Below are 12,221 nucleotides of genomic sequence, written 5' to 3'. Positions count from 1 at the left end.
CATTTAGCAACCTAAACATGTTACACTACTTAATTTAGCAATAATTCATGAAAAAAATCGACCATAACCTGTTTATATCAAAAAGCCCCAAATTGCTCAAGAACACAAACCCTAGATTTCTAAAATTTTTAAAGTTTAAGGCTTCAAATCATGTTAAATAGCATCAATCTAGGTTATGTATGCATAATATACTAACAATTTAACTTTAATTACACTAGAAATTAACAAAATCAAATTAGGTAAAAATTAGCTCAAGAACACTAAAATTCGAATTTAAAGAGTTTTAGGGGTGAAATCTTTACCTTCTTTGAAAAACTTCTGAACAAACGCATGATTAGAGCGGATTATAGCAAGAAATTTGGTTGAATTTGGTGAAAAATTGGGAATTTTTGAGAGTGTTTGTGTGTGTGTTCGTGTTTATGTGTGTGTGTTTTGTGTGGATACAGAGCAGTAAACTGGCCTTTTGTTTCTGACCAGCTTTTCCTTGCCATGCGATCACAAGGCTATGAAGTGTAAACCCCATGCGATCGCATGGGGTCTGATCTCTCTCTCTCTTTTTTTTTTTTTTAATAAAAACCTTATACTTATGAAACAAAAATTAATTAATTTTAAAAATTTGTTTTCTTTTAGAATGAGAGCGTTTCAGATCGTTGTCCTAGTTCGTCTCTCGACAAAATTTTAAAATTTGTCATTTTTAAGCGTTGTTTTAAAAGGAAAGATTTTTGGGTTTTTTAATATTTTTGACATACTTTAAATCAATAAAATTAAAACAATGATAACAAAATTTCTCGTCCCGCTCTTGGGTAAAGCAGTTTCAGTTCAACGACCTAGTCTTCAACTCACGACGAATTTTATAAATCAATTTTTAACTTGATGAAGTAAAGTACATTTTTGTTTTTAAATTCACACCAAACTTAAATTTAAAATGCATAAAATTTCATATTAATATTATTAATATTTATATACATTAATTTTACAAACTTTCATTTAAAATATTATAATTATATAATAGTTTTTTAAAAATTTACAATAATAATTTAATATTTATATATTAATTTTAAAAACAAGGTAAAAATAAAAATCTTTTTGGTCTTTTATCCCACTTTAATCAATCAAATATTATCAAAAATATACGTCCCTCTTTTGGGTAAAGTAATTTTGGCTATTTTACCTAGTTTTACTCCTGAGGAATTTCTGAAATATTTTGAATTGATTGATTAAAGATATTTATACCTTATGAATAAACGGTAAATTTCGCAGTGATGCATTAAATTTTTGTATGATATCAATAATTTCGGTTTCGCATACCTAATTTTATTGAATATCGATTTAATACTTTATAGCGAACGATTCAGCGCTTATTATCAAAAGGTTAAAAGCAATAAATAAAAACAAATAAAAACTGTACATACTTACCTGTGAGATAGAATTCTCAGAGACCTGCTTTAGCCGACTCATAGGAGAGTCGTGTGATTTGGTTTTCCATAGCTACATAAGCGTAACCTCGATTCTTCAATAACTTTTCTTCTAAACATATGAACGGTCCTTCTCTGCATAGAGTAACAAATTCGGTATTTGAATATGTTTGATTGTTCGAACATTTACCTTCGTGTGACCATTTTCCACATTTATGACATCTTTCAAGGTGTCGTGCTCTTCTTTTTGTTGCGGATTTTGATTTTCCTTTACCAAAATGTGTCTTATGATGATCTTTCCTGAGTTCTTTCCTCACTTCGTCCATTTTGCCTCTTATGAAGGATACCGGTTCACTCGGGAAAGTGTTATTATTACGTTTAGTAATCAAAGCGTGTAGTAGTAGACCATGGTTCAGATCAAAGGAATTCTTCATCTCGTAAAACCTAAACAAAATTAAAAATTCAGAATGGAGGGAGAAGACTAGTTCTTTAGGGTCTGCTAGGGAAAGACCATTCGGATTTCATTTTCGAGAACTACATGAGAACAGAAAATCTAACTCTAACAGAAATATATATTATCCTTAAAAAGACTTGATTCTCCCCACACTTAGTTAGCGGTGGTGTCGAAATTGTGATTAACTTCGTTTTCAATTGGACTATCAACAACTTGTATATCTCTGACTTTTGCTTCAAGCCAATTGTTGATTTCCTCTGTAACTTTCACAAATTCAACTAACATTGCCTTTTCTTTAGGCGACAAATTGGATACTAATCGGTTACATAACTTAAAGTTCCCCTTAATCCTAGCATCTTGAATCCGTTTATAAAGTTTCTTCGTTGAACTGTTAAAAACGGGTTCATCTAATTTCGTATCAACAACGGGGTTCTTTGTTATCAGGTCATCATTGGTTGTTGCTTCATCTTTCCCACACTTAGGTGTTTTTATTGGTTCAACAGTTTTGGTTGGTGGAGATCTAAACTTTCGGTTCACAAAGGTAACCGATTTGTCACCATCCCTAAGTGTCATTCTACCTTCTCTTACATCAATGAATGCTTCGGTGGTTGCTAAAAATGGGCGACCTAAAATTAGAGGAATATCAAGGTCTTCCTCTATATTAATAACTATAAAGTTTGCAACAAAGGTCAAACTTCCCACTTTAACAAGTAAATTATCGGCTATTCCAACCGGGTATTTAATGGTTTGATCAAATAATTGAACACTTATTCTGGTTGGTCTTAATTTACCCACACCTAATCTTTTGTATAAGGAAAGAGGCATAACATTTGCACTTGCTCCTAAATCTACGAGTCCATTATACATAGCACCATCATTAAGTAAGCAAGAAATGATATATTCACCAGGGTCTCCTACTTTAGTAAGTAGAGTTGGTTTGTTAACCTTTTCCAAGTGATCTTTTCTTGGTTCTTTTACTTTTACTTGAACTTCTTGTTCACAATTTTCTTCGTTTCTTGGAATGAGAGGTTTATATAGGAATTCTTCTTCATCACTCCAATTTGAAGCTTCCCCGTCTTCCAATTTTGGTTTTTCATATGTTGTTGTTAACATATGTATGTTTTTATTCTGAGGGTTTTCTTGAGTGGTGAAATTATGATTGACTTCATTGTCAACTTTCATTGAATCATGTATGTAATGTTTAACTCTGTGACCATTAACTTTAAATTCAATCCCATTTGAATTTATTAACTCTATTGTTCCGTATGGGAAAACTCTTTTGACTATGAATGGTCCAGACCATATTGATTTCAATTTTCCAGGAAATAGCTTGAATCTTGAATTGAAAAGAAGAACTTTGTCTCCTTCTTTAAATTCTTTTGAACTTCTGATTCTTTTATCATGCCATTTCTTCGTTCTTTCTTTATAGATTAACGAATTTTCATATGCTTCATGTCTTAATTCTTCTAATTCGTTTAATTGACTTAACCGTAGACGTCCGGCTTCATGCAAATCAAGATTACATGTCTTCAAAGCCCAAAATGCTTTGTGCTCAATTTTTACTGGAAGATGACATGCTTTTTCGTAAATGAGTTTAAAAGGTGTGGTGCCAATTGGAGTTTTGTAGGCTGTTCTAAAAGCCCAGAGTGCATCCTCCAATTTCATGGACCATTCCTTTGGATTTGATCCTACGGTTTTCTCTAAAATACGTTTTAAAGCTCGGTTAGTATTTTTAACTTGTCCACTTGTTTGTGGATGATAAGCGGTTGAGATTTTATGAGTCACTCCATAACTTTTGAGAACTTTCTCAAGTTCATTATTACAAAAATGAGTACCCCGATCACTTATTAAAGCTTTCGGTGTTCCAAACCTTGCAAAAAGACGTTTTAAAAAATTGACTACAACTCGTGCATTGTTAGTTGGGAGAGCTTGTGCTTCCTCCCATTTAGATACATAATCAATGGCAACGAGAATGTAGAGATTATTATGAGATTTTGGAAATGGACCCATAAAGTCAATACCCCAAACGTCAAATACTTCACATACTTGAATGATATTTTGTGGCATTTCATCACGTTAACTTATTTTTCCGGCCATTTGACAAGCATCACAGGATTTACAAAGAAGGTGTGCGTCTTTGAAGATTGTAGGCCAATAAAATCCAGCATCGTAAACTTTTACTTGCTGTGAGTTGAGGCCCATAATGCCCTCCTATTGGTCCTGTGTGACAATGGTTTAAGATTTGACTAGCTTCATCTCCGATACACATCAGCGTATTATTCCATCGGGACAACTTTTAAACAAATGTGGATCTTCCTAAAAATAGTGTTTTATATCACTAAAGAATTTCTTTTGTTTTTGGTACGACAACCCTTTTTCAAGGAATCCACATACTAAGTAGTTTGCATAATCTGTAAGCCATGGAATTTCATTATAATCAATTTTCAAAAGATATTCATCAGGAAAGTTATCTTGTATAGCCTATTCATTTAGAACTTCTAATTCGGGATTTTCAAGACGAGAGAGATGATCAGCGGCGAGATTTTCTGCTCCCTTTTTATCTCGAATTTCAATATCGAACTCTTGTAAGAGTCAGCAACGGATTAATCGTGGTTTGGCATCTTGTTTTGAAAATAGGTATCTAAGAGCAGAATGGTCAGTATAGACCACCGTTTTTGCTAGAACGAGATATGAACGAAATTTGTTAAAAGCAAAGACAATAGCAAGGAGTTCTTTTTCAGTAGTTGTGTAATTTGTTTGTGCTCCTTGTAATGTCTTACTAGCGTAATAGATAGGTTGAAATCGTTTTTCAATCCTTTGTCCTAAAACGGCTCCCATTGCAAAATCACTTGCATCGCACATGAGTTCAAATGGTAGATTCCAATTTGGAGTTATCATGATCGGCATATTAGTGAGTTTTTCTTTAAGAATATTAAAAGATTTGATGCATTCATCTGAAAAGATGAATGGAGCATCCTTTTCTAGGAGTTTATTCATAGGAGTGACAATTTTAGAAAAGTCTTTTATGAAACGTCGGTAAAAACCGGCATGCCCTAGAAAACTCCTAACTCCTCTAACATTGGTGGGATGTGGAAGTTTAGCAATTACATCTACTTTAGCTCTATCCACTTCAATTCCTTCCTTTGAAATTTTATGACCAAGAACGATGCCTTCTTTAACTATGAAATGGCATTTCTCCCAATTAAGAACTAGATTTGATTGCTCGCATCTAATAAGCATTCGTTCAAGATTAACTAGACATGTTTCAAAAGTATCACCGAAGACTGAAAAGTCATCCATTCGTTCAAGATTAACTAGACATGTTTCAAAAGTATCACCGAAGACTGAAAAGTCATCCATGAAAACTTCCATGCATTCTTCTATCATGTCGTGAAAAATCGCCATCATGCACCTTTGAAAGGTTGCAGGGGCGTTGCAAAGTCCAAATGGCATGCGTTTATAAGCAAAAGTACCATAAGAGTACGTGAACGTGGTTTTTTCTTGCTCCTCGGGTGCTATTGGAATTTGAAAGTATCCGAAGAAACCGTCAAGAAAACAATAGTAACTGTTCCCAGCTAACCTTTCCAACATTTGATCAATGAAAGGTAAGAGAAAGTGATCTTTTCTGGTGGCATCATTTAATTTTCTATAATCAATACAAATACGCCATCTTGTTACAGTCCTAGTAGGAATAAGCTCATTTTTTTCATTTGTGATGACAGTCATGCCACCCTTCTTAGGTACACATTGAACTGGGCTTACCCATGGACTATCAGAGATTGGATAAATTAAACCTGCATCTAGCAGTTTAATAATTTCTTTCTTAACAACATCTTGCATATTAGGATTTAGTCTTCGTTGACGTTGCACATAGGTTTTATGGCCTTCTTCCATAAGGATTTTATGTGTGCAATACGAAGGACTTATACCTTTAATGTCATGAATCTTCCATGCAATAGCTGGTTTATGAGCTTTTAGCATAGAAATGAGTCGAGATTTGTCATTTCCCGTAAGAGAAGACGATATTATTACAGGTAATTCAGATTCACCATGTAAATAAGTATATTCCAAATGGTTTGGAAGTGGCTTTAACTCTAATGTCTGTGGTTCTTCTATCGATGATTTGTATCGATATCTGTCTTCCTCTTTTAGCATTTGAAGTTCTTCTGTTGTTGGTTCATATTCATTAGCCATGAGTGCAGCTAACATTTCAGCTTCATCAATTGGTTCAGTTCCTTCTCCTAAAAAACATTCTCCTGTTCCTTGTAATTCTGAAAATTCTTCTAACAATTCTGCATGTGAATCTATAGTTTGAATATAATAACATGTATCATCTGCAGATTGTGGTTGTTGCATGGCTCTATCAACAGAAAAGGTAACACTCTCGTCCTCTATACTTAGGGTCAGTTTCTTACCAAACACGTCTATTATTGTTTTAGCCGTGTTTAAGAATTGTCTTCCTAATATGAGAGGAACTCGAGAATCTTCTTCCATGTCCAGAATAACAAAATCTACTGGAAATACTAAAGTACCAACTTTAACTAGCATGTTCTCCATTATCCCTCTAGGATATTTTACTGATCGATCGGCTAGTTGTATGCTTATTCGTGTTGGTTTTAATTCTCCGAGGTCTAGTTTAGTGTATAATGAATATGGCATTAAATTTATACTAGCACCTAAATCTGCCAATGCCTCTATTGAACTAAGACTACTCAGAAAATATGGAATTGTGAAACTTCCTGGATCTGATAATTTTTCCGGTGTCTTATTCAACAACACTGCAGAACAATTAGCATTCATTGTAACAGCCGAAAGTTCTTTCATTTTCTTTCTATTTGTGATTAGATCTTTCAGGAATTTAGCATATCTTGGCATTCCTGAAATCACATCAATGAAAGGAAGATTTACATTTATTTGTTTAAACGTATCCAAGAATTTGGATTGCTCGGCTTCAAGTTTTTCTTTTCTCATTTTACTTGGGTAAGGAAGTGGTGGTTGGTATGGTTTAACATAAGGCTTTGCCTTAACTGTATTCTCTTCATTAACCTTTTCAACTACCGGTTCTGTTTCCTTCTCTTGCTCAGATTGTGGTGCTTGTGGAGTAGGAATAGAGTCATCAGAATTTACAGGTATTTCAGGTGGTTTAAGTGTAATACCACTTCTCGTGGTAATGGCTTTAGCTGTTTCATTCCGGGGGTTAGCATTTGTATCGCTAGGTAGACTCCCCGATTTTCTTTCACCTATCAACCTTGCTAGGTTGCTCACTTCTTGTTCCAGATTTTGAATTGAAGCTTGTTGATTTCTAAAAGCTTGAGCATTTTGTTCATTGGTTTGTTTCTGAGATGTGAAAAATTGAGTTTGAGATTCAACTAGCTTCGACATCATGTCTTCTAAATTTGGCTTTTTATCATCGGTTTGTGGTGGTTTAATTGGAAAAATAGGTCTTTGCTGGTTGTAAGTATTATTAGATACTTGTTGATTGCTAGGACCTTGTTGATTGTTGTATGGAACATTTCGGTTATAATTCTGATTTTGATTGTAGTTTGGTCTTGGCGGTTGATAATTACCTTGATAATTATTTCCAGGCCTTTGGTTCATGTATGAAACATTCTCTCTTTGTTCCATTGTTTGTTCAATACTGAGACAATCTTTTGTCAAATGTTGTCCTCCACACTGCTCACAACTAATTCGTATTGCGTGAATATCTTTAGTCATCTTTTCCATTCGTCTCTCGAAAGCATCTAACTTTGCGGAAATGGAATCAAAGTCATGGCTAGAATCGGCTCTAGCTGCTTTAGATGATCTAACGATGTCTTTTTCTTGATGCCACTCATGTGAGTGGGAAGCAGTGTTATCAATAATTTTGTAAGCTTCAGTTACGGTTTTCTTCATAATGGAACCACCAGCTGCTATGTCGATGTCTTTTCGTGTAGTAATATCGCATCCTTGGTAGAATATTTGTATATTTGATAAGTGTCTAAACCATGTTGCGGACATCCTCTTAACAACTTTTCAAATCTTGTCCACGCCTCATATAGAGTTTCATTTGGCTTTTGTGTGAACATAACAATTTCTCCTTGAAGTCTCACAGCTTTAGATGCCGGAAAGAATTGTTTAAGAAATTTTTTAACTAAAACATCCCATGTATCAATCGCCCCTTCAGGTAACGATTCTAACCAATCTTTGGCTTCTCCCTTTAAAGTCCAGAGAAATAACATGAGATAAATCTGTTCATCCTCAACTTCTCTGATTTTGAATAGAGTACAGATCCTATTAAAGGTTCGAAGATGTTCGTTTGGATCTTCCTTCGGCGCACCACTAAATTGGCATTGATTAGTTACCATGTGTAGGATTTGTCCTTTGATTTCATAATCTGGCGCATTAATGTCTGGTTGAGTAATTACATGACCTTGGCCAGTGCGTTTAGCTCTCATTCGATCTTTCATACTTAGAGGTTCCAGATTTTTCATGATTGAAATTGTTAAATATGAATCACTAGAGGATTTTGACTTAATGGTTTCTTCCTCGACAATCTCTGAATGAGTGATTTGTGGTTCAGGAGGAATGATTAGTGGTTCAGGATCTCTGAATTGTCCCTGAATATCCTCCGGATTCTCAATTGTGAGGTCGGGTTCAAAAAATGGATTATCAGAAATTTGAATTGGAGTACTTGGTCGACTAGATGACGATTCTAAAGAAAAATCAACGGCGACAATATTGGCTAGATGTCATGATCGAGTTACAGGCGGTGAACGTATGAAAGGTGGTGAACGTTTTGCTCGATGCATTCACTGAATATCCTATTAGTTATAAAGATAAAAATTATATAACTTATCAAATTAATAGACTTTTCTGATTTTTCCCACGTTTCGAATAGCCAATAGATGCAGCAGGTAGCCAGAACCCTTTAAATCGGAAGCCCACAACTCGTCACTAACAAATCCAACTATTACTACGAACCAGAAAATTTTGGATGTCTATCAATTTAACCGCTTAAAATAGTTTTTCGTCGAAGTTTAAAGAAAATAAAGAAAATTCTATGTCCTAAAAATTAGAGCGTCGAGAAATAAGAAGGAAAAAGAGTGCATCGAAAAATAAGAGGTCAAAAAATAAAAGGTTGAAAAATAAAAATAAGAAAGAAAAGCGTCGAAACTCAAAAGTCTAAAAACTAAATATTAAAAGTTGCGTCTAATGGTATTAAAGCTTAAAAGGAATTCTATATCCAAAACGGCAATAACTTAATTAGGCACTAAAATCTATTAAATACTAAAGCGATAAGCGACGTCGTAGAATTCTAAAGCGTCTAAATCTTAATCTAAAGAAAAAGCACTTAAGAGATTTTACGGCAAAGTCTAAAAATCTAGAAATAAAAATTAACTACGGCAAAAACTAAGTTTAAAACTAGTTACGAACGATAAAAAAATACAACTTACGAATTAAATGATTAAAATATACAATTTATAAAAATACTAAAAAAATTGATAAAATTACAAATTTATAAAAATATTATTTTTATATTATTATTTTATAAAAGTATTAATCTATATAATTAATAATAATATTAAAACTTAAAATACAAATTAAAACTAAAATTAAAACAAAATAATAAATATAAAACCCTAATTTAATTAATTAATTATAATTATAATTATTAAATCGTAACCCTACTTGGATCAGCTAAGGTACTAGACCTGTCACATCAACTCATGTGATCGCATGAGTTGAGTGTTATATTACCATGCGGTCGCATGGTGTTAGATACCAGGCCTAAATGTTGGGCTTCTACAATACCAGGCCCGAATTCTATTAATTAATTTTTTTTTCTGATTTATATTATATAAAGTATGTAAATAAATAAAAACTTATATTTTAAAAATAGAAATAGAAATACTTTATAATTTTATATATTTTGAACAACTCTTATATATATATATATATATATATATATATATATATATATATATATATATATATATATATATATTATATTTTTGAATTTTTAACAAAATATTTTTACAAAATAAGAAATATTATATTTTTACAAAAATTTCTTAAAAACTAAAAAAAAAAATTTATAGCGTTTAGCTTTCGGCGTTGATGAAGTCCCCGGCAGCGGCGCCAAAAATACTTGATGTTATGCGAGGTGTATACGAAATAGTTATATTTTTATTGCGAAATACTATTAAATACGATACAATTTTACACAAGTTATTTATTTATTTATGGAGTGGATGTACCTAAACCTTGCTACAACACTATAGACAGTGTACCTAATCGTAAAGTAGGGTAGTTTTTAGCAAGTCCGGTTCGTTCCGCAGGGAGCTAGCCAAGTTTAATGCTATATTTTTAAAACTATATTTGTATAATATATATATATATATATATATATATATATATATATATATATATATATATATATATATATATATATATATATATATATATATATATATATATATATATATATATTATTATTATAAAAGGGGATTTTACCGTTTAATGACCGGTTTGTCGATTTTATGTCTTAAGTCACAATTAAAACCTAATGTAAAATATTAAATATAAATACAACTTAATTTAAAGCGTAAAGTAAATGACGATAAATAAAAATGTGATAATTAAAAGTACGATAATTAAAAGTGCAATAAATAAAATGAAAGTAAATAAAAGTGCGATGAGATATAAAATAAAGGAATTATGCTTATTTAAACTTCCGTAATCATGATGTTCGACGTGTTGATTTTAATTTATTACCATAGGTTAATTGTCCTTTGTCCTGGATTATTCGATATGTCTATACGGTTTTGTCCATAATAGTCCATCGGTCATAATTATAAAGTGCGAGGATCTTCGTCAAATTAACATTATATCTGAAGTCAAATATTCCAACTAATTGGGGATTCGAACTGTAACAAGGTCTTAATACTTTGTTTAATGAATACACCAGGTTATCGACTGCGTGTAATCCAAGGTTTTACTTCTTTGTTAACAATTACACCAATTACCCTTGAATGTAATCCACTCCTGTTTTAATGAGTCCATTAACTATTAATCCATCCCCGTGTCCGGTCAAATGAACAATAATTTGTATTTATAAATATCCGGCCCACCGTAACCGATTAAGCGTATGTGGTTATATATATATACGTCGAATTGTAACCTTTAATATTAAATTAACGAAATATCGTTTAGTTAATATAAAGCCCATTAATAGCCCATAGTCTAATTTCCACAAGTGTCGTTCTTTTGTCCAAACCCCAATTATGGTACAAAGCCCAATAACCCCGTCTTTAATATTTAGCCCAACATCACGATTACTTCGGCTTAAATAAGCATAATAATAATTTAGCTACGAGACATTAATTTAAAAAGGTTGAACATAACTTACAATGAGTATTAATAGCGTAGCGTTACACGGACAGAGTTTCGACTTACAAACTTAAAACATTCGCTAACATAACCTTATTATTATTAAACTTTAATATTAAAATTATAATTAAAATATAAATATAAATATATATTTAAGAGAGTGACAGATAGATAATATATGGTGTATGTAAAACGTCGAGCAAACTGCCTTTTTATAGATCCTGTCCAGCTACAGTAAGCCATGCGATCGCATGGGTTTAAGGCTACGGGGCCATGCGATCGCATGGCAGCCATCTCCTGGTCACATTGCATTTTAAACGTGGGCTGCTCGTATTTATTTAATATATAATATAATATATATAATTTTATATAATTATATATATATTATATTATATTCTTGTGCATCGTTGACTTGTAATTTTAGGCCCTTTGCGTCGCGCGTTGATAGTTGGTTCATGTCCCGGTTCCGGATTTTCGAACGTCCTTGCGTACTATTTAATATCTTGTACTTTGCGTTTAGCGGCTCGTACTCTTGTAACTTTTAGACGTTTCTCATCAATAATTTGAACCACTTTGATTGTACTTTGTACTTTTTAGCATTTTGGTCATTTGCGTCTTCAAATCGTCGAATCTGTCTTTTGTCTTCACCTTTTAATATTTAAACGAATATCACTTATAAATAGAACAATTGCAATTAAAAGCTTGTCTTTCTTGAAGGATAATGCTATGAAATATATGTTCGTTTTTAGCATTATCACTACCCCTAAACTAGGAGGACATAACCTCAAGTGATCATAAATATGCGTAGGGTCTATATTAACCTATAGACCAAAAAGATTACCCAAGCACTAGCTAAAAATATGAGAATGTTAAATTTGTATATATTGTTATTAATTATATTTAAAAATGAAAATGAATAAATATAAATATAAATATATGTTATATAATAATATAAATTTTAAAAAGAAACAAAGTATTACAGT

The 12,221-nt window shown here is 32.3% G+C and overlaps 1 non-coding gene across 1 annotated transcript; it reads left to right on the top strand.

Annotated features, from left to right (window-relative positions):
* Nucleotides 1–7,848: 7,848 nt before the first annotated feature.
* Nucleotides 7,849–7,955, top strand: LOC139860765 (small nucleolar RNA R71). The gene has a single exon (XR_011763387.1). It is a non-coding gene; the product is annotated as a small nucleolar RNA R71 (small nucleolar RNA).
* The last annotated feature ends 4,266 nt before the right edge of the window (nucleotides 7,956–12,221 follow it).

Source organism: Rutidosis leptorrhynchoides, chromosome 7 (genome assembly GCF_046630445.1).
Source record: "Rutidosis leptorrhynchoides isolate AG116_Rl617_1_P2 chromosome 7, CSIRO_AGI_Rlap_v1, whole genome shotgun sequence".
Taxonomy (NCBI): Eukaryota; Viridiplantae; Streptophyta; class Magnoliopsida; order Asterales; family Asteraceae; genus Rutidosis; species Rutidosis leptorrhynchoides.
The sequence above is the reverse complement of the archived record's forward strand: the minus strand, read 5'-3'. Positions and strand labels throughout refer to the sequence as shown.